This window comes from Aotus nancymaae, unplaced genomic scaffold (genome assembly GCF_030222135.1).
Source record: "Aotus nancymaae isolate 86718 unplaced genomic scaffold, 86718_ANA_hifiasm-v0.15.2.pri h1tg000072l, whole genome shotgun sequence".
NCBI lineage: Eukaryota > Metazoa > Chordata > Mammalia > Primates > Aotidae > Aotus > Aotus nancymaae.
This window is the reverse complement of record NW_026988487.1, coordinates 17,767,435-17,791,786: the sequence shown is the minus strand read 5'-3', so window position 1 is coordinate 17,791,786 and position 24,352 is coordinate 17,767,435. Positions and strand designations below refer to the sequence as shown.

General features: G+C 38.2%; 1 protein-coding gene and 1 long non-coding RNA gene across 3 annotated transcripts in view; one reads left to right on the top strand and one right to left on the bottom strand.

The window, feature by feature from the left end:
- MYO1D (myosin ID) overlaps positions 1–24,352 on the top strand; it is a 357,058-nt gene that overhangs the window by 37,990 nt on the left and 294,716 nt on the right. The gene's annotated exons all lie outside the window — the stretch shown is intronic.
- On the bottom strand, positions 5,874–10,446 carry LOC135270949 (uncharacterized). The gene is made up of 3 exons (XR_010339098.1): positions 10,371–10,446; positions 6,680–6,756; positions 5,874–6,001 (listed from the first exon to the last, which is right to left on the bottom strand). It is a non-coding gene; the product is annotated as an uncharacterized LOC135270949 (long non-coding RNA).

Below are 24,352 nucleotides of genomic sequence, written 5' to 3'. Positions count from 1 at the left end.
GGCACCAATATAAATTGATAGAATTTTTCTGAAGCAGTTTGGTTTTGTCTGCATTGATACCAAATGGTCCTATATGTTAATTCAGTAATTTGACCTCTGTAAGTGTAAATGAAGGAAACATTGTATATAGAAATGGAGCTTTAAATTTTGGTCGTCATTGTTTAATTAAGGCAAAAATTAGAAATAGTCTACTTGTGCCTGCCTAGGAATGCAAAAAGAAGGCAAAAAACAGTCTAAATGTCCAGCAGTAAGAGAATAATTTAATGGTGGTTAGATCTAATTGAATAATTCATAGCCATTAACAATGAATGTGAGCCACAGTCTGGGAAAAGATTTTTATTGTATATTATCATGAGTCCTATATAATATAAAATTTGACAAAGGACTCATAGCTAGAACATATAAAGAACTACCAGAAGAAAAATAAAAAAGACAAACAGTCCAGTTAAAAAAAAAAAAAAGGCAGGCACTTTGAAAAGAAGAGAACCAAATATCAATAAACATTTAAAAAGTTAACATTATTACACGTCAAGAAAATGGGAGCTAAAACTACAATGAGATAATATTACACACTTATCAGAATGGCTAAAATTTTAAAGATTGACAAAAATCAAATATTGGTGAGGATTCAGAATGAACCATTGAAAAAAATATCAGTGAGGATATAAAGTAACTGGAACTTTTCCACATTGCAGAGAAACATGTAAATCACTTCAGCCACTTTGGGAAATTGGCAGTATCTCCTCGGGCTAACTCTATACCTATCCTGTGACCTAGCAGTTGAACTCCTAGGTGCATACTGAGGAGAAGGATTCATGTCTACCAAGAGACTTTTAAAAGGTTGTTCAGAATAGCTTCACAAATGTTCATAAACAGGAGAATGGCTTAACTCTGGTATAATCTAATGTAATAATTAGTATAATTATACTATGATGTCATTATATAACTATAATAGCTAGTATAATTGTGGCATATTCCTATGTAGAATACTGTGTGGTAATAATAAAATAACAAATTAGTGACACACACAACAACATGAATGATTCTCACTAACATTATGTTGAACAAAGGAAGATAGACCAGAAGAGTACATACTAAATGATTCCACTGATTTGATGCAAGAGCAAGCAAATTGGTTGTTGATTGATAGTCATAGAAGGCAGAATAGTGGTTACCCCTGGGTGGGAGAATTAACTGGGAATGGGCAGTAGAGAACCCTCCAGCGTGATGGAAATATTCCGTATATTGATCTCTACATAGGTCTATCCACGTGTCCAAATTCAGCAAACTATGCACTCTATATTGATGTGCTCTTTTACATTCCTTACTGATAAACTGAGGGAAAAATAACACATGGCCTTGAGCAAGTAACTTAATTTTACTAAGCTTCAGTATGATCTTCTCTAAATCACAAATACACTTGCAGGATTGTTGTTAGAATAGCATGTGGTTAATGGGTAAAAATGGCAGTTACTGTCAACTAGGAATACTTAAAAATATTATGTGTGCAATGTGTATAAATTGTGACTATATCATATGGTTGGAGGAATGTAAAACAAAATCCCCTTGTGCATTAAAATATTAATTTACCAAAATATATGCAGTGGTTTAAATGTCTTCGGTTCATGAGATTTGTTTTTCTTCCTATTTTTAGCTTAGGAAAATATGAATGAGCATTATACTCATAATGAAAGCAAATAAATCTTATTTTAAACATTTTCAGTCCATAGTAAGTGCAATATGAACCAACAGTTGTGTAAAACCCCAAATATTAATTCTCTTTTAGGTTAGATTAATTGAAGAGTAGTGACTGCAACGAAGAAAATTATATTCACTTGGTTTTAGGTGCCACCATTCTAAAGGGATGTAAAGTTTCCAGGATGTGTTCAGAAGAAGCATGTCCAGATAGTAAAGAGATGTGAGGTTGTGATATGTGAAAAAAGCTGAAAGACCTACTCATGCTTGTCTGGGAAAAGAAAGACCCAGAAGGACTTGATGGCTGCTTTCAAATTAGAAGCCATCCATGTGAACAAGAGTAGGTTATGTTCTCTGTGATCTCAAGCAGAACCAGTATCAGATAGAAGCTATGCCAGGGAACCCATTTCAGGGCCATGTAAAAAAGCTCTTTTTGCCAATGCTTTTCATTCAGTTATTCAAGTTATTTATTGAGTGCATTTCTGTTGTAGGCCCTCTACTAAGCATGAGTATCCGAAAATTACTAAGTCATCGTCCTTTCAGTAATGAACGACGAAGCTATACCAACAATAACAGATAATGTTTTTAGTGCTATGACAGAAGTATATCAAATGCTAAAAGCTCAGAGGAGGGAAAAATGCTCTTGTGTAGGGAATAGGAGAGAGCTTCACAGAAGAGGTAACATTTTAGTTGAATATTAAATAATGGACTAATGAGTATTTGCCAAGCAGCCAGGCAGGGGACGGTATCTGGCAAAACAAACAAACAAACAAACGCAAAACCCCAAAAGAAAACAAAACCAAAAACCAAAGTTGTGTTTGTACCTGTCAAGGTATGTTTGGAATCAGACTGTGCAGGACCTTGTATATCCTTTTGTAGGCAATGGGAAGCTATTGAAGAAATGTTTTTTGTTTTTTGTTTTTTTTTTTTGAGACGGAGTTTCGCTCTTGTTACCCAGGCTGGAGTGCAATGGTGCGATCTCGGCTCACCGCAACCTCCGCCTCCTGGGTTCAGGCAATTCTCCTGCCTCAGCCTCCTGAGTAGCTGGGATTACAGGCACGCGCCACCGTGCCCAGCTAATTTTATGTATTTTTAGTAGAGACAGGGTTTCACCATGTTGACCAGGATGGTCTCGATCTCTTGACCTCGTGATCCACCCGCCTCGGCCTCCCAACGTGCTGGGATTACAGGCTTGAGCCACCGCGCCCGGCCTGTTTTTTGTTTTTTTTCTGAGACAAAGTCTTGCTCTGTCACCAGGCTGGAATGCAGTGGCGCAGTCTTGGCTCACTGCAACCTCCACCTCCTAGGTTTAAGTGACTCTCCTGACTCAGCCTCCTGAGTAGCTGGGACTACAGGTATGCACCACCACACCTGGCTGATTTTTGTATTTTTAGTAGAGACGAGGTTTCACCATTTTGGCCAGGGTGGTCTCGATCTCTTGACCTCATGATTTGCCCACCTCAGCCTACGAAAGTGCTGGGATTACAGGTGTGAACCACCACACCCAACCAAGAAATGTTTAAGAAAGGGAATAGTGTTTGTTTTGGGGAAAGTAACTCCAGCTAAGGTGTGTAAGACAGACTGGAATGGGAGAGCCTGTGGTGAGATGCCAGTTTGGAGAATGCTGCAGTTCTCAGGTGGCAGATAATGGAGGATGGGGAATTGAATGATAGTGGAGGTAGAGAGTTGGACTGCATTTGGAACATTCCTCAGGTAGACTCAAGAGGTCTTGATGACAAATTGGGTAATGGTTTTGGAAGGTGAGAGAGAAGAAAGAATTGAAGATAATTCACATGTTGCTAGCTTGGAGAACTGGGTGCCAACTGACCTTGGCCTTACTCACAGGCACCTTTTGGTTATGGTTATGGGGCAGGGGAGTGGATACCTTCACTTTGACTGCAAGCTCCATGAGGACAGGTATCATATCTACTTGTTCATTTCTGTTTTTCCAGTGACTGGTGTAATGAATGAATGAGGAATTTGTTATCCCTCCCAAAGTGTTCTACTAATTTGATGATAATTCTGGGACTTCCGTCTGTTGTACTTAATTAATATCGACCAGCCTTAACATGATATCAGATAATATTAAATTTTGGAGAAGTTCATTTATTCAACAAACATCTATTAGGTGCCTACAATATTCTGAGCACTATTCTTGGCTTGACAGGTAAAATAGTAAGCAAAAGAGACAAAAATGTATGTCTTCATGGAGTTTTAATTCTAGTCGGGGGAGATAATAAAATTAGCAAAGTATATAGTGTATTAGATGTTGATAAATGCTGTGGAGAAAAAGCACAACTTGGAGAGAGGGAATGTTGGGAAGTATAGTTGGGGGTCTTATATAGAACAGCCAGGGAAGGCCTCGTGGAGAAGGTATGATTTGAAGAAAGACTTAAAGGAAGTGAACCATGCAGACAGCTGGGAGGAGAGACTTCTAGGCAGAGAAAACAGCAGATGCAGACGCCTGTTGATGGGAGCTTGCCTGGTGTGTTCAGAGGAGCAAGGAGGTGGCCAGTAAGGCTAGGGCAGAGTGTGTGACGAGGAGAACAGAAGGCGATCTGGTCAGAGCCATGGGTGGATCAGGGTCAGGAAGGCCAGGAAGGCTGATAGAAAGACAACATTTTTCCAAGCTGGGGTGCCATTGGAGAGTTTGAGCAGATGAATGGTATGATGTGACTTACATATTAACAGAATTACTTTGGCTGCTCTTTTAAGAATAAACTGAAGGGGATGTAGGGGCACAGGAAGGGAAACCATTTGGCTAAGAAGCTATGTGATAGTCCAGGTGAGAGAGGTGATGGTGACTTGGACCTGGATGATAGCAGCAGAGGTGGTGTGTAGTCAGACTCTAGATATACTTTAAAGATAGATGGATTCTGGTTATACTTTGAAGATAGATGGATTATCTATATACTTTGAAGATAGGTGGCTTCTGTAGGTACTTTGAAGATAAACAGATTCTGGATATGCTTTGAAGATAGGTGGATTCTGGACATACTTTACTGACAGATGAGACATGGGATATAGCAAGCAGGAGGAGCAGGTGCGGGACACTATCAGGGGCTCAGTGTTAACATGCTACGTTTGAAGTGGCCACTAGACATCCAAGTAGAAATGCTAAGTAGTCAGGTCGATGTACAATTCTGAGATTTGGGATAGAAGTCCAAGCTGGTAATAAAAATTTAATTCTGAGGGAACTTGTTTCTGTGAGCATAGTTTATGATTTGAGCAGCCAAGACTCAGGGGAATGCCATATACAACACTACTTTAGAATAATATGAAAGTTCCTTGGGAGAAATTTCAGATTGTTTTCTAGGCATAAAACATTTTATAGATCAGATAAATTAAACTGCCAACTTGTACCAAAGTTAAAAGTTCTTAGTTCTTTGTATTTTAAGGAACAGTAAATTCTTAAATTATATATAACTTCTATTCTTTACATTTACTTTTCCTTTAAAAATAAAGCATGCCTTTTTCTAGTGTCAATAAAAAAATTGGTGAAATTTACCATTTTAATGCAGCTGCTTTTACTCAGAACAGCTAATTTTTTCTTAGCTTGCTCTTCTCATTCATGTGTATTCATAGACTGCAAGTTAATTTTATTTAACAAATGCGAAATGTATAATTAGGAAATAATACAGACTACACCAGACTTAATCTCTGACTTATGAAATAATAACTATAGGAAGATTGGGAGCTATAAGTCATATTAAAGCTTTTTTATAGTTAAACACTTTATGTTATATAACTAATGATATTCTATTTAATATACTATTACTTAGAAAACCCCGAATCCTACTTTGGTAAGAAATTATGGAAAATAGCCTCCTCCCCACCTTTTTTTTGAGATAGAGTCTAGCTCTGTCACCCAGGCTGGAGTACAGTGGCACAATCTCGGGTCACTGCAACCTCCACCTCCTGGGTTCAAGTGATTCTCCTGCCTCAGCCTTCCAAGTAGCTGGGACTACAGGTGCCTGCCACCACACTCGGCTAATTTTTGTATTTTTAGTAGAGACGGGGTTTCACTGTGTTGGCCAGTCTGGTCTCAAACTCCTGACCTCAAGCAATCTGCCCACCTTGGCCTCCCAAAGGGCTGGGATTGCAGGTGTGAGCCTCCACACCTGGTGAAAAATAGCCATCTTGATACAAGGTATGAAATGAGGATTTGTTTAGTTTTTAGTTCCTGAAATTTATTATTTTTTAATATTTAGCCTTACATACATGATTGATTACCATCTATTAAGTGTATATTGTGGAGAGCATTTAGCCATGACTAGCAGGTTGGGGGAGTTGCTCCAGACACCATCTGAAAGAGATAAATATAGAGAATGAGTTGGTGGAAGAGTAGTACTTTGTTCGCTATTTCTTCTAAGAAACGTTTATGGAAAGGCTACTGTGTTTCAGGCATTTCGTTTGCTCTTATAGATGTTAGATGCAGAGTTATGTGTAGAGAAACAGAAGGTAGTTCTGAAGACAGTGCTGTGATGGAGGAAAATAAGATCAGGACCCATTAGCAGGCAGCATCAGTGGATCTTGCTCAGGCCTACGTCACTGACTGGATGGTTCAAACTAACACTCACCTGACACTGTGTCAAGCACAGTTTAGGCACTGAGCAACAATCCTACTGAGGTGGGTACCCTATTATCTCCATTTTGCGCTTGAGGAAAATGAGAGAGAAGTTTAACTTATTCAAGTTCACATAGCTAATAAGTTGTAAGTAGGGCCAGAATTTGAACCCAAGTAGGTATTACTTTTTTCAAGCACTGCCCTCAGTGTGCTGAATGGCTTATGTACATTCATTTAATGAATCCTTGTAACTCCACATGAAAACCCCCATTTTAGCCTGGGCAACATGATGAAACCCTGTCTTTACAAAAAATACCGAGAAAAAAAAGATTAGCTGGGTGTGGTGGTGCATACCTGTAGTTCCAGCAGTGGAGTCAAGGGTTGGGGAGCTCAAAGGAACTGCGGTGGGAGAATTACCTTAGTCCAGGGAAGTTGAGGCTGCAGTGAACCATGATTGTGCCATTGCACTCCAGCCTGGGCAGCAGAGCAAGACCCTGTCTCCAAAAAAAAAAAAAAGAAGGAAGGAAGGGAGGGAGGGAGGGAGGGTGGGATGGAGAAAGAAAGGAAGGAAAAAGAAAACACCCATATTATACATGACAATGTATCACTTCTTGGCCTTTTGGCTAAGATCTAGTGTATATATGACACTGCAGAAGCCTAGTGGGATTATTACCAAGAATTACACAGCTGAGCTGAGATGAGGACCCAGGTGTGTTGGACCCAGGTGTGTTGGACTCCAAGGTGTTTCCCCTGCATTGCCTCACTTAGAAAAGTTAGGAAACGGTCGAAGACACCTTGCCCTTATGTGTAATGACAAAAGCATCCCTGGTTACCTGATCAGGGCATTCAAATTCCAGGAAATGAAAACAGCAGATCACTGAGAACTTACCTAAATATTTGTTTAAGGATAATATATAAACCTAAGTGCAAATGCCGAAGCATTTTAAGTATGTAGAAAAGTAATCTAATTCTCTGGGGCACAAATTGAGTTATTAAATGCAATACAGTGTTTTTGCAGCACACAGTTCTGGTTATTACTTTGTATTGCGTCAATAATTGTTTACCTTGTTTATTTAGATTTGAGCATATGTTACTTTGTAAGTGATCTTAAGCCATCATTCTAAAAAACAAATTAATGGAAGCCCTATGCTCACTTTCCTCTCTAAACAGATATTTTAATTGGATTACTAAGTATCTCATTATCTGAAAGCACTTAATGCTCCATCAGCTTAGGGTTTCCTAAGCAATGTTCACGAATTAGTGTGAACAAAAGTGAAATAAATTCCATCTGTGAGGACTTACCTGACTGCTATTAGTAAAGGGTACTTTTCATAGGTTTCTTGCAGTAAAAACTCAGCGTGATCTAACACAGCAAAAAATAACAAAAAGCTGTTTCTTTCTCCTCCAAGCGAATATCATGTGCTTCAAAAAATGTTATTCTCTTTCTCAGCAGAATTTTGAAAGCTTTTTCTGATTAAATTTGCACCCTATTAAATTGCTGCCTAGTATTGTGTTGACTTCTACTTTAAGTCTGACAATATTCTATTGATCACAAATAATATATTTGTGAAAACTTAATCTATCTCTGCTTTTTGCACTCATGTCAGTATTTTTTTAAACCTTTTTTGTATAGAAAAATCAGAAAATGAGTATTAGGAAAAATAAAAAAAAATTCCATTTAGTAATATTCTTAATATTTTGTGTTTATCTGCCCAGAGTTTTTTCTATTTATATAGGTTAGATAAATGCCTATATGATTTTAAAAAATAAAAGTGTGTTTATCCACAAAGCAATACAACACTGTATTCTTCATTTACTGTGTTTTTTAACATCTTATGTCAATAGATAATGTCTCTGCAGCATTAGTTTTTATCATCTTCATGTTCTGCTGTATTTCAGAGCCTTCTTTCTGTCTACCCTGCTTGTAATCATCCCACTTTAATCTAGGAACAGTAGCTCCTGGGGGTACTATGCTATTATACATTTTTAGTGTTTTTTTTATATCCAGTGATAATTGTGTGATAACTGTGATTAAAGCATCCTGGCTGGTCTGAAGGTAGTGCGTTATCTCAGTTGATTGTTCACAGTCACTTGCAGATTAAACTCCTTGTTCTACTCTTTACCCCTTCTCACCACTGCACTTGATTATTAAAAAGGAAAAAAAAGGAGCAGCCCACATATTTTCATTAGATGGAGAATTTTGCTCTCATGCTGAATATCTTGATTTAAAAGTTATCACTTTCTCTGTTTACCCCAGTTGTCCAGAGCACAGATAAACAGAAAAAAAGTGAAATTTATTATATATATATCTTATAATCAATTAACTTTATTCATAGGAAGACTGTCTCATGCCTCTTCTGGGAGCTCTTTTTCCTTCTAGCTTTAGAAAGGACTCTAGGGCTAAGCTTCAGTTACCTGGAAAATTTGATGATATGTGAACACATGAACACAGTGAAGGGAGCATCACACACTGAGGTCTGTCGGGGGGCATTAGGGGAGGGACAGTGGGAGGGTGGGGAGTTGGGGAAGGATAGATAACATGGGGAGAAATGCCAGATACAGGTGATGGGGAGGAAGGCAGCAAACCACATTGCCATGTATGTACCTATACAACAATCCTGCATGTTCTTCACATGTACCCCAAAACCTAAAACACAATAAAATATATATATTAAAAAATTCTTCTTAGAAGAGATGTCTGTTTATTTGATGAATGATGGGTGGGTTTGGAGGGACCTTTTTATGATATGTCTCATGGTAGGTACTTCTCATTTCTGCTTCACAAAAGTCCCACAAGGCATGTATTCTAGCCTCTGTATCTCTTTCATTTCCTTATTAGTTTAAAAAACAACTTGAAGCCAGGTGTGATGGCTCACAACTGTAATCGCAGCATTTTGGGAGGCCAAGGCAGGCAGATCACTTGAGTCCAAGAGTTTGAGACCAGCCTGGCTATCATGGCGAAATCCCCGTCTCTACTAAAATATGAAACAATTAGCTGCGCTTGGTGGCACACTTCTGTAATCCCAGCTAATTGGGAGACTGAGGCATGAGAATTGCTTGAGCCCAGGAGGTGGAGGTTGCAGCAAGCTAAGATTGTGCCACTGCGCTCCAGCCTGGGCGACAGAGCAAGACCTTGTCTCCAAAAACAAAAACAGAAAAGAAAACAGCGTGAGACTCAAGTTCCCACCCCTAGAAAGTAACTGAGCTGGGGTACAACCTCAGGTCTGGCTGCAAAGCTAGAGGTGTGTGTATAAATTCAACGTGCATAAAATGACTTTTAGCCACACAATTTTATCCATCCACTTGAAAATGACTGTGTCTGATGTTCTGATAAATATCTGCCTTAAAAGGTGGGGAGGTAATGAAAGCACCCTGAGAAGACATTACTCAAAAATGCCCTTAATCTAAGTATCTAGTTCCCTTGTTCTAATGCTTTCTCAGCTCCTCCCTGTTAGTTGACCCTTTTTTTGCTACTATTTCAAGATTTCATCTTAGAAGTAAATGTTTTGTAGTTTATTTTGGCACACACCATAGCATATTTTCTTTCTAGCATTTCCATTTTTGTTCCTAACTTATTTTCTCCTGTCTGTGTGGAATTGAGGTGGTGTAGCTCAGTGATTAAGTCCTGAGCATTGGAGTCAGACCCAAGGTCTTCCTTCTGACTGTAATTTACTAATAGTGTGGCTTTAGGCAGGCTTACCCGACTTGTATGTGTGTGCCTCAGTTTCCATAACAGGAATATAGTGGTATGTCAACAGAACTGATATAACCAAATACAATGCCATAGAGTGGCTGTGAAGTTTAAATGAGAAAAATCCACATACAGTACCACCTTGCCTCTTAGCACGAAGCAGGAATTCAAAATAGGTTAGCTTTTCTGCCCCTTTTACCCCTTTAAATAATATGAAATAATTGATTTTGCCCACTGGCTTACATAGCAGTTTTCCTCCCTCCCTCTCCACATGTAGTAGCTTAGAGAGAACATTTGGAACCTGGCATACCTGCCCAGAGCCTGCTCATTCTCTGCTTTACTCATTCCCATACACACCTGTTTCCTGTCTTCTTTCTGATAGCAGAGCAGAAAACAAACAGAATCCACTTTACTTACACAGGACAGTGGCCTCTTACTCAGGACCTTTCTGGAAAATAACACCCGCCATTAGTATCCCTGGCTTCCACATCAGCTTCTTCCACTCATCTTTAACTTGAAGTGCTTTTCAGTGTGCTTTCAGCCTCTCCCATGCTCGGGGTTTTGTTCTTTGCCCAGTATTTCGCGGTTTGTGATCATGTGCTTTGGCCAGTGGTGTGGTTCTGACTTGGTAAGAGTTACTTCTTAATACTTTGTAATGTTATCCCTTTTTCTTTAGTGAAAACTGTAGTTTATAAGTAATGATAAGCATCATATTTTACTTGTAAATCAGATTTCTGAAAATATTTTTCTGCTTAAATGAAAGTCGGATTTTTTTTTTCAAGCTTACTTTTTCCTCATTGCTTTGGCATAAAGGACAATTCTTTGTGTACATAGTCACTGACCATCTGTTTTGTGGACTGAGGATTCTAGAGTTTGCCTTTAAACTTAATGATGTCTTTTTTTCTACTCTTTCCTTTTTGGGGGATGTCCGTGTCAGTTGAATAGATTGGAGATTTTTAAAATAGAGAAATAAGTACAGAGTTGTTTTTTACAAAATAAATACTTACTCCTTTTTTTACTGTAGTAAAATATACATAACATAAAATTTACCATTTTAGCCCTTTTTAAATGTACAGTTCAGCATTTCTGTAGCATTAAGTACATTCATATTGTTGTTCAGTTGTCACCACTGCCCATCTCCAGAACTTTGTCATCATTTCAAACTGAAACTTCGTACCCATTGGACAATAACCCCCATTCCTCCCTCTTCACAACCTCTGGTAACTACCATTATACTTTCTCTATGAATTTGTTCATTCTAGGTACTTCAGATAAATTGAATCATAATATTTGTCCTTTTGTGACTTTAGTTCACTTATTATAATGTTCTCAAGGTTCATCCATGTTATAGCATGTGTCAGAATGTCTTTCTTTGTTAATCCTGAATTCCATTGTGTGTTCATACCACTTTTTTTTTTTTTTTTGAGAGAAAGTCTTGCTCTGTCACCCAGACTGGAGTGCAGAAGTGCGATCTTGGTCACTGCAACCTCTGCCTCCTAGGTTCCAGCGATTCTCCTGCCTCAGCCTCCCGAGTAGCTGGGACTACAGGCACACACCACCACACCCGGCTAATTTTTGTATTTTTTAGTAGAGATAGGGTTTCATCATTTTGGCTGGTCTCGAACTCCTGACCTGGTGATCCACCCACCTTGGTCTCCCAAAGTGCTGGGATTACAGGAGTGAGCCACCGCGTCTGGCCCATACCACATTTTGTTTCTCCATTCATCCATCGATGGACATCCGAGGGTGTTTCTACTTTTTGACTGTTATTAATAATGCTGCCATGAACATTAGCATGCAAATAAATTTCAAGCCTCCGCTTTCAGTTCTTTTGGGTGCATACCCAGGAATGGAATGCTAGATCATATGGTAAATCTATTTTCAGTATTTTGAGGAACTGCCATACTGTCTTTCACATTTGGTGGCACCATTTTTCCTAATATACATTTCCATGTTTTACATTTTGCATTCCTATGTTTTCTAATATACAGCATTTAAAAAAAATTTTAAATATATGTCTGTATATGTTTTCAACTATGATTGTATCAGAATTTAGCTGCAAATTATGAAACAGCTGATAAATACATAACCAAGTATTATGCCTCTTACATATTTTCTCAAGGTAATTTTATGTTCATTAAATTAGTTTACTGTTAGTACTAGTTTGTCTTCTATTCAGATAGAAATTGTCTCCTATCACAAGAGTGTGGAAGATCCAGTGTCCACAGTCTTCTGTATCAGGGCAGGATTTTTGGTGTGTCCTGTCACCTGTATAAATTACATTGTGTTTAGTTTTATTAAATGTCAAGTTTCACTAGATTTCAGATTTTAGTAACATAAAAATTACTGAAGGAATGCATGTCTTTCTACAGATAACTTTTCAAGCCGTGATTTACTCACTTGCCACTAAAACTATTTAAAATCCTATTCTTTTTAAGGTAGTAAGTTGGCTACCGTAAGAAAAGCATCTCTATGTATTTTTTCCACATAGACCTTAAAAGCATTCATTCATGCATATCAACAAACTTTTGTTGACTTCCTATATGCCAGGCTCTGTTAAATAGGTGGGGATGGAGATGTTGATTTTGCAGATAGGTGAACCAGGGAAGTCTTTATTAGATTTGTATGGTTAAGTTTTGTGAAGGTGGAAGTGCAGAGTGCTTTGGGAGTAAATGGGATGGGCAAGCTAACCAAGATTTGGAGAGGAAGGAAGAATGTATTATCAAGATCTCTAAAATACCTCAAAATTCTTCAGAAAATGTATTCTCCCTAGAATAGTTGACCCCCAGGATAAAGTAATAATAAACTTTTTTTTTTTTTTTTTTTTTAAGAGACAGAGTTTTACCCTATCACCCAGGCTGGAATGCAGTGGCACCATCATAGCTCACTGCAAGCTCAAGCTCCTGGACTGAAGCAGTCCTCCTGCCTCAGCCTCCCAGTAACTGGGACTATAAGCATGTGCCACAGCACCTGGCTAATTTTTATTTTTATTTTTTAATTTTTGGTGGAGACAAGATCTTGCTATACTTCCTGGGCTGGTCTTGAACTCCTGGAATCAAGCAATCCTCCCACCTGGGTCTTCCAAAGTTCTGGGATTAGAGGCGTGAGCTACCATGCCTGGCTATGGTAAATATTTTTTATAGCATTTTAATATCATCTCTCACTTGTGAGGGATGAGTATTCTGTTAAGGAAGCAGCAATTGATTTCTGTCATGCAGTTAAAACTGTCAATAGTTTTAAAACTCTATGCATATAAGCATGTGACCTTAAACAAAAATTGAGCTAGGTGCAGTGGTACACACCTGTAATCCCAGCACTTTGGGAGGCCAAGGTGGACAGATCACTTGAGCCCAGAAATTTGAGATCAGTCTGGGCAACATAGTGAAACCCCACCTCCACAAAAAATACAAAAATTAACTGGGCATGGTGGAACACGCCTGTAGTCCCAGCTATTCAGGAGGCTGAGGTGGGAGAATCACTGGAGCCTGGGAGGTTGAGGCTGCAGTGAGCCATGATCATACCACTGCCTTTCAGCCTGGTCAGTGGAGCAAAACGTGTCAAAAAAGAAAGAAAAAGGGAAATCATCTTGAAATAAGAAATACTCTGTTTATAAAGTAATGTATTAGGGAAATTTTTGTTGTAATAGTGCTTAATTTCGGTTTGAAAATGTTCTACACAAAGCCAAACAAGCTCAACAACTATTTCTAATATCACATTTTCAAATAGCCACAGCTGAGATAACAAAGATATGCTGCTGTTCTTTGATATTTTCATTACTTTTAATTTGGCTTACTTTTTATCCTTATTTTTTAATTGCTAAAGAAAAACATGCAGGTAATAGTCAAACAATCAGAAGTAAATGAAGTAAAACATGAAATTTCCTCCCTTTCCTCTCCTCCACCAATTCTACTCCACAAAAGTAAACACTGCAAGTTTAGTGTATCTCCTTCCAGAGCATGCAAGCGTTTGGACAACCAACTATTGTAAGAGGAAGGAGGGAGGAAGAGCGGGAGAAGGTGAGGGAGAGAAATTGTACATACACATACATACATTCAAATTAAAAATAAAGGGAGTATGCCATAATAATGTTCTGTAGTATGATTTGTTTTCCATTTGCTAGAAATGGAAAGTTAGACCAGAGCACCAGCTCTGAAGAAAGAAGTTCTGGGTCAATTCTGAGCCATCACTGACTAGCCAGGGGACTTCAGACAGTGATGCAGTTCTCTTCAATCCCAGTTTTGTCATCTGTCAAATAGGGATAATTATTTGCTCCTTACCAGCGTTGTGAGGATTAAATGAGATAATATGTGTAATGTACTTGGGGCAGTGCCTGGCACAGAACAAGCTCTGGACAAACAGTAAGCTGTTAGTTTTACAGAGACTGTAACTAGGATAGCTGACCCATTATGCTATGCTTTGCTGTGTGAAAGGACAAATATCTCTTTATTGTTCTTTACTTTGCAAAAAATGAACTTTAAAGCCAACTTTTCAAGTTCTAAAATGAAAATTTATTAATCTATTGAGTGCAGTTGCTTTGAATTTGTAAGTTCAATTTTGGAAGAGTTAGTATCAACTTTCAGGGTTGTTTTGTTCTAAATGAATCTCTTGTGTTCAGCGTATAATTTGATTCTGCTTTGTGGTCATTCTGAGAAGCTTGCTTTTAATGGTTTTATATGACAATTTATTGACATCACAGATATGTTTGGTCTCAGTTCTGTCTTATTTGATGTAATTTTTCTGTCTTTGGTACTTCTTAAATAGTTTTTGCATGATGTTCAATGTTTGTGTTGCCTTGCTTTGTGCTTTCCTTCTGATAATTTGAACATCTAAAACTAGTTTTTTTGTAGTAGTAACTTTTGTAACTATAATTTTACATTCCCTCTCTCCCTTTGATTACTCCATTTTTAATGAGTTATTTTTATTAGTTTTCCTAGGTGTATTTCAGTTAGGATTATGTTTAGTTTTTATGGAATAGAACCAAATTGTTGGTTTTTTTTTTTTTCAAATAAAATGAATGCTGCCGAAGTTAGTAGCTGGGCTGATTTTGTAGCTGCGTAGTGTCATCGGTGCTCTGGCCTTGGGTGCCCACTGACTTGGCTGTCCTTGTCTTGTGACTTGTGTGCTTATGCTTGTCTTGTGATCATGTGATAGTTACTCCACCTCCAGCCTCTCAGCAGCATTTTAGACAGGAAGAAAGAAAAAAGGGAAAAGAAAAAGGGGTTGAGCATACTGAGGAAGCAAAACTTTACTAGAAACCCTCAACTTACATCTCATTGACCAGAACTAGGTCACATGATCATCCCTTCCTGAATGTGGGAAATAAAACAAGAATATATACCAGAATAATTTTATCAGACCAAGTAAAAGTCATGGTTAAAACCACTAATTTTAAAATGCTGTCTATGGTTGAAATTTTGCCCCACCATTACCCCCAAAGGATGTCTACGTCCTAATCCCTACATTCATATTTTGTCTCTTTCAGTGTTTGAACAAAAATCTTATAAGTAAAGGGAGTTTCTCCTCTGAAAACACTTTTCCCCTCAAGCCTTAGTATGGACTAGTTTGAATTTGATAGTTTGAATTTAGGTCTGTTCATGGAAATTCAGTTCTAATACAGGACTAGATTTCCCTGTATCCATAGAGAAGCTCCAGTCAGAGGGGGGTGTGTGTGTGTGTGTCTGTGTGTGTGTGTCTGTGTGTGTGTGTGTGTGTGTGTTTTAGTTTACTTATCTTCAGCTGACAAAGATTGGCAGTTGTAGGGCACTTGGCCATCTCTTACTTCTCTACCACAAGGATTACTTCATCTTTATTTGTAATTCCTAAAAATAAATTATATTTTATGTATGTATGTACATATGTGTTCATTCAAAATTTCTTTAGTTTGTTGGTTTAAGAATATTCCTAGAAGTTAAACAATGAAAGTGATGGTTATACTATACATATTAATGACTAATTATGCCTGCCTACCACTTACACCATTTCCCCCCCAGCTTAATGGAGGTTTTACTGACAAACAAAAATTCTATGTACTTTCAGCCAGCCATAAAAAAGAATGAGATCATGTCCTTTTCAGGGACATGGATGGAGAGCTGGAGGCCATTATCCTTAGCAGACTAACACAGGAACAGAAAACCAAATACTGCATGTTCTCACTGATAAGTGGTAGCTAAATGATGAGAACACATGGATGCATACAGGGAAACAGCACACACTGGGGCCTTTCAGAGAGTGGAGGGTGGGAGGAGGGAGAAGATCAGGAAAAAGAGCTGATGGGTATAAGGCTTAATACCTGGGTGATAAAATAATCTGTACAACAAACCCCCATAACACAAGTTTACCTACATAACAAACCTGCACATTTACCCCTGAACTTAAGATAAAAGTTAAAGAAAAAAAAAAATAGGAGGAAGAATGATCAGAAAAAAATATATACTTAGATTATGCACTGTGATGTTTTGATATATGTATACATTGTATAATTATTACCACAATCAAGCTAATTAACATAGTCATCACCTTATAGAGTTACTCTTTTGTGTGTATTTGGTTAGATATTCTTCTATCACTGAAAGTTTCTACCCTTTGACAAATATCTCTCCATGTCCCCCATCCCTTGATCATATATGACCTCATATGGTCAGGCCACAGCAAGTCAAAGTCATGTGCAAGTTAGCTGTAAGAAGGAGCAGAAACTGCCACCAAAGCAGAGGAAACTGTTGAGTAAAGGGAGGGGAATGGACTGAATGAAAAGACAGAGACAGAAGCTGGGAGGTAGCCCTTCAGTTCCGGGTCCAGTGATTTCTACCCAGAATTCCTGTGAGATCTCTCTTTATCTCCTCACAGCCAGCCTCCCTGCTTATAACCAACCTGGCATAGCCTCCTGTCTTGCAATCACACTAGCTGGACCAAAAAAAAAAAAAGATGAAACCAGCTTTTACATTTTGAAGCATTATTGCTGTGTCATTTCAGATTTCTTTCAGCCAACATTATGAAGTTTTCCTGTGGTGTGATTATGTCAATAGCAAATGCTTTCAGAGTAAAGTGAATAATCAGCTGTAGTTACTTTTCAGTGACTGCTGACTTCCTTTTGTGTAGGTTGAACCCTTTCCAGGCATATCCTAGTTTTTAACATTCCACTTTAAGGAAAAGGCAAGGAAGAGGTAACATCAACCTCTTTAGTAAAATTCTCTTCTATTTTGATTTGTTTTTTAAAATTTTTGAGCTAAAAATGAGGCAGAACTTCGTAAGATTTTGTAGCTGAAAAGGATTTTAAGAATTTTTCCAGGCCCATTACATCCAAAGAAAACTGGACCCTGGTATTATATTGCATACTTAATCTTGTTTAGTCCTCACAATAACTTTATGTGGTATAATGCCCTTCCTTACAGATGCGGAAACATGCTTAGAAATATCTAACCCCTTGCCCAAGATTGCTATAGCAAGTGGTAGAACCAGGATTTGAACTTAGGGTTTTCTGACTACAAAGCATATGCTGCAGTGCTTCACTGGACTCTGAAACTTAGGCTAGAGGAGAATGAGGCTTTCAGTTTAATTTCCTTCCCCCATTGATCTTTCTCTCAGCAGCTGTTCTAGGAAAGAAGGGTGGAGACTTAAAAGCCCCATTTTTTTTGATCCTTGATTGAACTGGATGGTTCTTGAACGTGTCCATCAAGCATCTGCCTCCATTGCAGTATCATCTCAAGTGGTGTGGTATCTTCCCACTGGGCTGGAGCTACTATTGGATACTTAGCCAATCCTCCTTCCATACTGAGGGCTTCACATGGGACCACAGCTCAGCAGTGCTGGGGAGGATGCCCAGAGACTGCAGGAGCAGCAGTGATCCACAGTTTGTAAGCATCACTAAGACTTGTTTACAGACCATTTGCAGGATAGGAGCATGGTTAAGAGCACTGGCTCTATAAGTAGACAGCTTAGGTGAATCCCAACTCTTCTATTTAGAAGGACAAGAACCTACTACCTCTTGAAGTCTTCATTTCTTTATCTGTAATGTAAGATATTTCTTTGAAAGTGTGTGCCACATATGGTTGTTGTGAAGATGAAATGTGATAATGCATGTAAACCACTTAGCTCAGTGCCCGGCATGGTAATGCTCAGTAAGTGTTGGCTATTACTATACTACTTGAAAACAGTTTAGAGAAAAAGCAAAAAAGGAGGAACATCAGCCTCTCTACTGGATCCTTTTATTTTGCTTAATTTTGAGTTTTTGAACTAAAAACAAGTCATAAATGTACAGGCTTTTGTAGCTGGGAAGGATTACTTTCCTTGAAAATGGTAACACCTGTGTTTAGCTAACAAAACCAATTTTTAAACTGCAGTCATTTTATGAGTGTAAAATATTACCTTCAAAAGGCATAGAATGTATATGCATTTTATGACTATAATGAAGAGACATAGAAATATGTTCTTGTTCCGAGTTGCTTTGTTGCTAAACCATTAAATAATCTGGCTGTTGTTTTCTTGTTTCTCAGCAGCATAAAGAAGCTTCAGTCTTCATATCTTTTTAGAAATGCATAAAATGTGTAGATTTCTAATTATTATTATAGCATTAACTGTTAGCCAGGCATGGTGGCTCACACCTTTAATCCTAACACTTTGGGAGGCTGAGGTGGGAGAATCACTTGAGGCCAGGAGTTCAAGACCAACCAGGGCAACATAGCAAGACCCTGTCTCTACAAAAAAAAAATTTAAAAATCACTGTGAAGTAGCTAGCAGATAAATACTATTTTTATTTTATTTATAGCAATACACGTAGTACCTCATTAAATAGAAATTTGAGGTACAAGTAGTTACTTGCCTAAGTTACATAATTTTTCCTAACCAAAAAGTTTTTATTCTGTGGCATCTCTTGCCATTTGTCATCCTTCTTTAGTTAAAAATACTAATTTTTAAATTATTACAAAAGTTCAAAAAGGGACTGTATTATATTAGAAAAAGAAAGACTAAATCCTGTGTTTGTAATGAAAATGGATTAAGGTTTTGATATTGAATTTTCAACTCATGTGACATCTGGGAATTTCCTCAATCGAGGTGAGTGCATCTATTTATTAGATTTAGCCCAGTTAATATAAAATATATTGTTAATATAAAAACAGTAAAGTAACTCAGGATTTACTAATTGTGTAGATACATAGTATATGTATTTTTAGAGAAAAGTATATGCAAATATTTTTCCCTTGCCTGGAATTTGAAGATATTGTTAAAGAATTGTGATCTATTGCAAACTTGACTGGTTAGGCTCAAACAGAATTATTTAAAATTCAGTTTTAATAGTATTACAGCAATCAGATGAGGAGAAACCAAAATAATTATTAAAATGATTTCAAAGTTCAACACCAAAAGTAATTAGCATTGAACAAAGTTTCCAACCTTTCCGATGGTCTAGGACATTAACCTTCTCTTTTCAGCTACCTAACCCTTATGTATCCTTCTGGGTCCAGCTTTTGTTGCAGTGAAGCCTTTCCTAACCTAGTCAGGTCTTGTGTTTTTTTGTTTTTATTTTTGTTTTTGTTTTTGTTTTTGCTTTTGTTTTTGTTTTTGTTTTTGTTTGAGACAGAGTTTTGCTCTTGTTGCCCAGGCTGGAGTGCAATGGTGTGATCTCGGTTCACCACAACCTCTGCCTCCTGGGTTCAAGCAATTCTCCTGCCTCGGCCTCCCGAGTAGCTGGGATTACAGGCATGCACCTCCACGCCTGGCTAATTTTTTGTACTTTTAGTTGAGACAGGTTTCTCCATGTTGGTCAGGCTGATCTCAAACTCCTGACCTCAGGTGATCCACCAACCTCAGCTTTCCAAAGTGCTGGGATTACAGGCATGAGCCTCCGCTCCTGGCCATGTTTCATGTTTAATACCATGTTAGTTCTGTGCCCTCTTCCTATATCTCTGGTTTGTCTGGATTATAATAATATGGTTTGATAATTTTTTAAAAACTGTGTCCCTCACTTGACTCTAAGTTTGATCAGGGCAGGAACCAAATGTGCCTTTTTCACTGCCAGATGCTTAACGTAGTGTTGAACATCACACTAGACTCACAGACATTTGCAATAAATATTTATTGACTGATGGATGAATGGATTCCCTGTTTAGGATGTTGTTTCTGAGAGATGTAGAAAGGAATCAACTGGCTACTTCCCGCAGGTTTTCAGATCAGTTAGTTGCTACTGGGTCACCATGGATTAAGGATTTGTTTTGATTTTAAGCCCCAAAATTTACTTTTATCATCTTAATTATCAGTATTGATACTAGCAAACAAACTTACAAGAAACTAATTTGTATGAGAGAATACAACCTTGAAATTTACATAGGAAATGTACCTGGGAACTGGGGCTTGTGGTCTATACAGGTGTGGTGGAGTCAGTAATCACTTACCTTGTCCTTCTCAACATTTCCTTCCTAGCTTGCAGTTAGGTGGGGACCACAGGACTAACCTATGGTATTGGCCAATGAACTGTGTACAGAGTGATGTGTCACTTTGGGCCAAGGTAATCCAGAACCAGCATGCTTTCTTGTTTCTTTCTCCTTTGCCAAAGCGTGTGTTTTTTAGGCCTCCTGTTCTCATTGGCAAATCTACAAGAGGGAATAGGGCTATCTGACCAGGTTTGGACTTACATGAGCAAGAAATAAACCTTTGTTGTGTTGGCCACTGAGATTTCAGGGACTTATTTGATACCACAGCAAAACCTAGGATTACCCTGATTAATAAAATAGAGAACTTCTTTTTGGTTTATAGATTTCCATTCAAAGAAACAAGTTACAAATACGGAGGTCTTTTTCCCTTGGGAAAACTCTCTATATTTTAAGGTTTTTTTGTTTCCCTGTATTTGGACTACCTAAAATAATAACTATGTTTTTAAAAAGTTATGAGAATAAGAGCTAACATGAAAATTTAAAATATTTAAGTCATTAACATTGATGTTTTTCTTATACTTTAGAAATAGTATTCACAATTCTTGAGCCACAAGTTTGGAATGGTTTCTTCTACCCCAGGATTTTTGGTGTCTTCCTGGTAAATAAGGAAAATCCAGGTTGAAATGGGCAACTTCTGTAAGTCAAGAGCTAAAACAATTTTTTTTGCCTGTAGTTTATGTATTTTAGCAGTAGTTTATGTAGCAAAATGGATCTCTTACGAGGTAATTTTTTCATTAAGTATTTTTTTTAACAGAATTACGTTTGAGTGTTGAATGCCTATTTTCTTCAAGATACTGTTAAGCTCTGCAAAGATGAGTATGTCATATATCTTGTCTTCAGGATTTTGCCATCTGCAACAGACTGCTTATTATTTACCAAAACATGTTTCCTCTTCTTTTGGGGCACATCCTCCCTTGCAGTTATGTATCATGTGATGGAGTACTCACTAGTGGAATTTTTGAGGTCTAGACACTTCCAGGTCTAACTCATAAAAGCCTCCCACAAGTGATTCTCCATTCTCTGACCCTTCTGCTGGCTGGCTGTTGATGCCCAAAGTGACTTGAAGTCATGTGTTGAAGATGGAAACATTTTTGTCAGACATGTCACTGAACAATTGCATGGAGCAAAGGCCCACCCCCTCCCCACAGAAACATTTGCATTGGAATAATGTATGGATAAGAAATCAACTTGTTGTGGAAAGCCACTGAAAGTTTGGAGTTTACCTGTAATTGCAATTAGCATTACCCTAGGCAACTTTTAATAGTTAATACAGCAATTCCAATGTGAATATTTAAATTTTCAACAATGATTAATTTATGTTTTAATTTATGTTTGTAATGCATCCGACTTAGAAGAGACATGTTTTCATTTAAAATAGTCTGCTGATTCTTTGTCTCACTTTCAATACTCCAAATCACATGTCTCTTTTTTTAACAGTCAACAAATGGCTACTCTGATTAAGGAGGCCCTTCATTTATCCTCCTTCCTCTCACACCATTATGTAAGGTCATTTATATGGTTTCCATGTTTACAAATTCATTGAGCATTTACACTTACTTATAAGTGCAGTAGGGCAAAAAGAAGAAATAAATTTAAAATGTCATCGGTGTTTTTTTTTTTTTTTTTTGAGATGGAGTCTCCCTCCATCACCAGGCTGGAGTGCAGCAGTGGTGCGATCTCAGCTCACTGCAGCCTCCACCTCCTGGGTTCAAGTGATTCTCCTGCCTCAGCCTCCCAAGTAGCTGGGACTACTATAGGTACCTGCCACCATGCCTGGCTGATTTTTGTATTTTTAGTAGAGACAAGGTTTCACCATGTTGGCCAGGATAATCTCTGTTTCTGGACCTCATGATCCACCCTCCTTGGCCTCCCAAAGTGCTGGGATTACAGGCGTGAGCCACTATGCCTGGCCAGAAATGTTTTTTATATGGCTGATCTGAACTCTACCAGGTTACTTTTCTAAAGAAAAGTGTTGCTGCCTTGAGAAAGTTACCAACATGCGAAAGCTAGTTTGTATTCAACCTTCACCTAATGCCCAAGGCAGAAATTAGTTATTCTTGATTCATGTCTCTCTTCATCATCTCCACTCCCATCTGGTCAGTCACCAGATGAGGTCAATTGAGTCTCCTAAATATCTTTTGAATGTGACTACCACCATGCTCTAGTGTAGGTTTCTATCAAGTATCCCATGGATGCAGCTGCCTCTTAACTGGTCTCCATAGCTCCAGTCTTGAGACTTCTATGCTGTAGCCAGAACTTCTTAACATGACTTGGAAGGCCCCTGCATCATCAACAATTAATTCTCCTCTCTTCTATCTTTCTTTTCCTTTACTGTTACTGTCTTTTCTGTGCCTTGTGCTCCAGGCTTACTGAAGTTCTTTCTATCCTTTAAACATGCTTTTTTCTTTCTGAAGCCTCGTAGCCTCTGTTCCTGCTGAGATCTCCATGTGGCACCTACTCTTTCCCACTCCTCGTCCTCCACCCCATCGCCTCAGTAACTCCTACCCATTCTTTAGTTCTCAACTTAGATGTTACTTTTGGAATCACCTTCTTAGGTCCTTGAGTCTGGGTTAACTGCCTTTCGTTTGTACTGTGATGTAGCTCCCTGCGTTTCCTCTGTATAATAGCTCCTTTGCTGTATTTTACTTTTACTTGTCTACATTCCCTACTTGGCTGTGTGGAGGAACACAGACCGTAGTTATATTGATTACCATTGTATCTGAGCCCTTGGCATGTTGCCTAACATAAAAAATATTTGTTAGATATGTGAGTAATAGGTTGTGTAAGAACCTAGTCTTTTTTCAGACTTGTCTGTAGAGTGATATTCGAGGATATAATAAAGAAGAGACTCAAGTCAGTGCCAGAATATCTTTTCACATATTGGGAAATCATCAGTGAAGACCATTTACAGGAGAAATGATTGAATGCTAGATAGTTGTTGAAGGTTGAACTAACAGGATTTCCTGATGGATTAGATGATAGGTGTGGATGATTCCATGTGTACATTTATATTTGCTTGGCAAAATTGTTCATGAAAAGTTAATGTCACCATTATGGTTAAGGTTATTGTGAGAATTAAATGGCATATTATAAAGTCTCTACCTAGCCTAATGCTTAGGATTTTGTAGGTACTCAATAAATATTATTTTCCTATTTGTATGTGACTTAGTACTTTGTTAAGGCAAGCAAGCTGAAGGCGTTCTAACATGCTGCTGTTCCTAAGCAAAGCTGTGCAGCAAATGAAGTTGGTGCCCAACTTCAGAAGTCCCTGCTGGAGCTTCTGCAGTCCTCTCCCTTGTCCCACACAGAATCCCACAGGCTGTCTCAGATTCACTACTCCTCCCCTGACCTGGTGCTCTAGTTGTCTCTCTAGTTCTCTCACTTGGAAAGCTTATTACTATCATGTTTCATTCTGCCTTCCTAACTTAAGTGTAGGTAACACAACATAAAGAGTTAAGAGCATATACTCTGCTGGGTTTGAACTGTGGCTCTATCCTGACCTTTGTAACCTTTGGCAAATTACTAGACCTCTCTTGTCCTCATTTTTTTACCATATGTAAAATGGGAAAGGAAACTCTTAGAACCGTGTGGATAAAAGAGACAATTCTTTTAATACATTTGAAATGGTGCCTAGCACATAAAAAATACTGAATAATTGTTTGCCATTTTGAGTCATAATCATACCTGATAACTTCAGCCACTTTCGTATAGCCCTCAGTATCCCTTCTGTACCCCGTTCTTGAATCGCTGTGCTTCTGTTCTCCCATCCATCCCTTGATCTTGTTTCCATTTGGATGTCTCACAGTAAACTCAAACTCAGAATTCAAAACTAAACTTATCAACTTCCCTATTAAGGCAAGCTTAGCTCTTTTTGTAGCAGAATGTGTTGGCTACAAGTAATAATAGAAAACCCAAATAAAAGTGACTTAAACTACAAGGAAAGTTATTTCTCTCCCATAACAAGAAGTGTAGAGG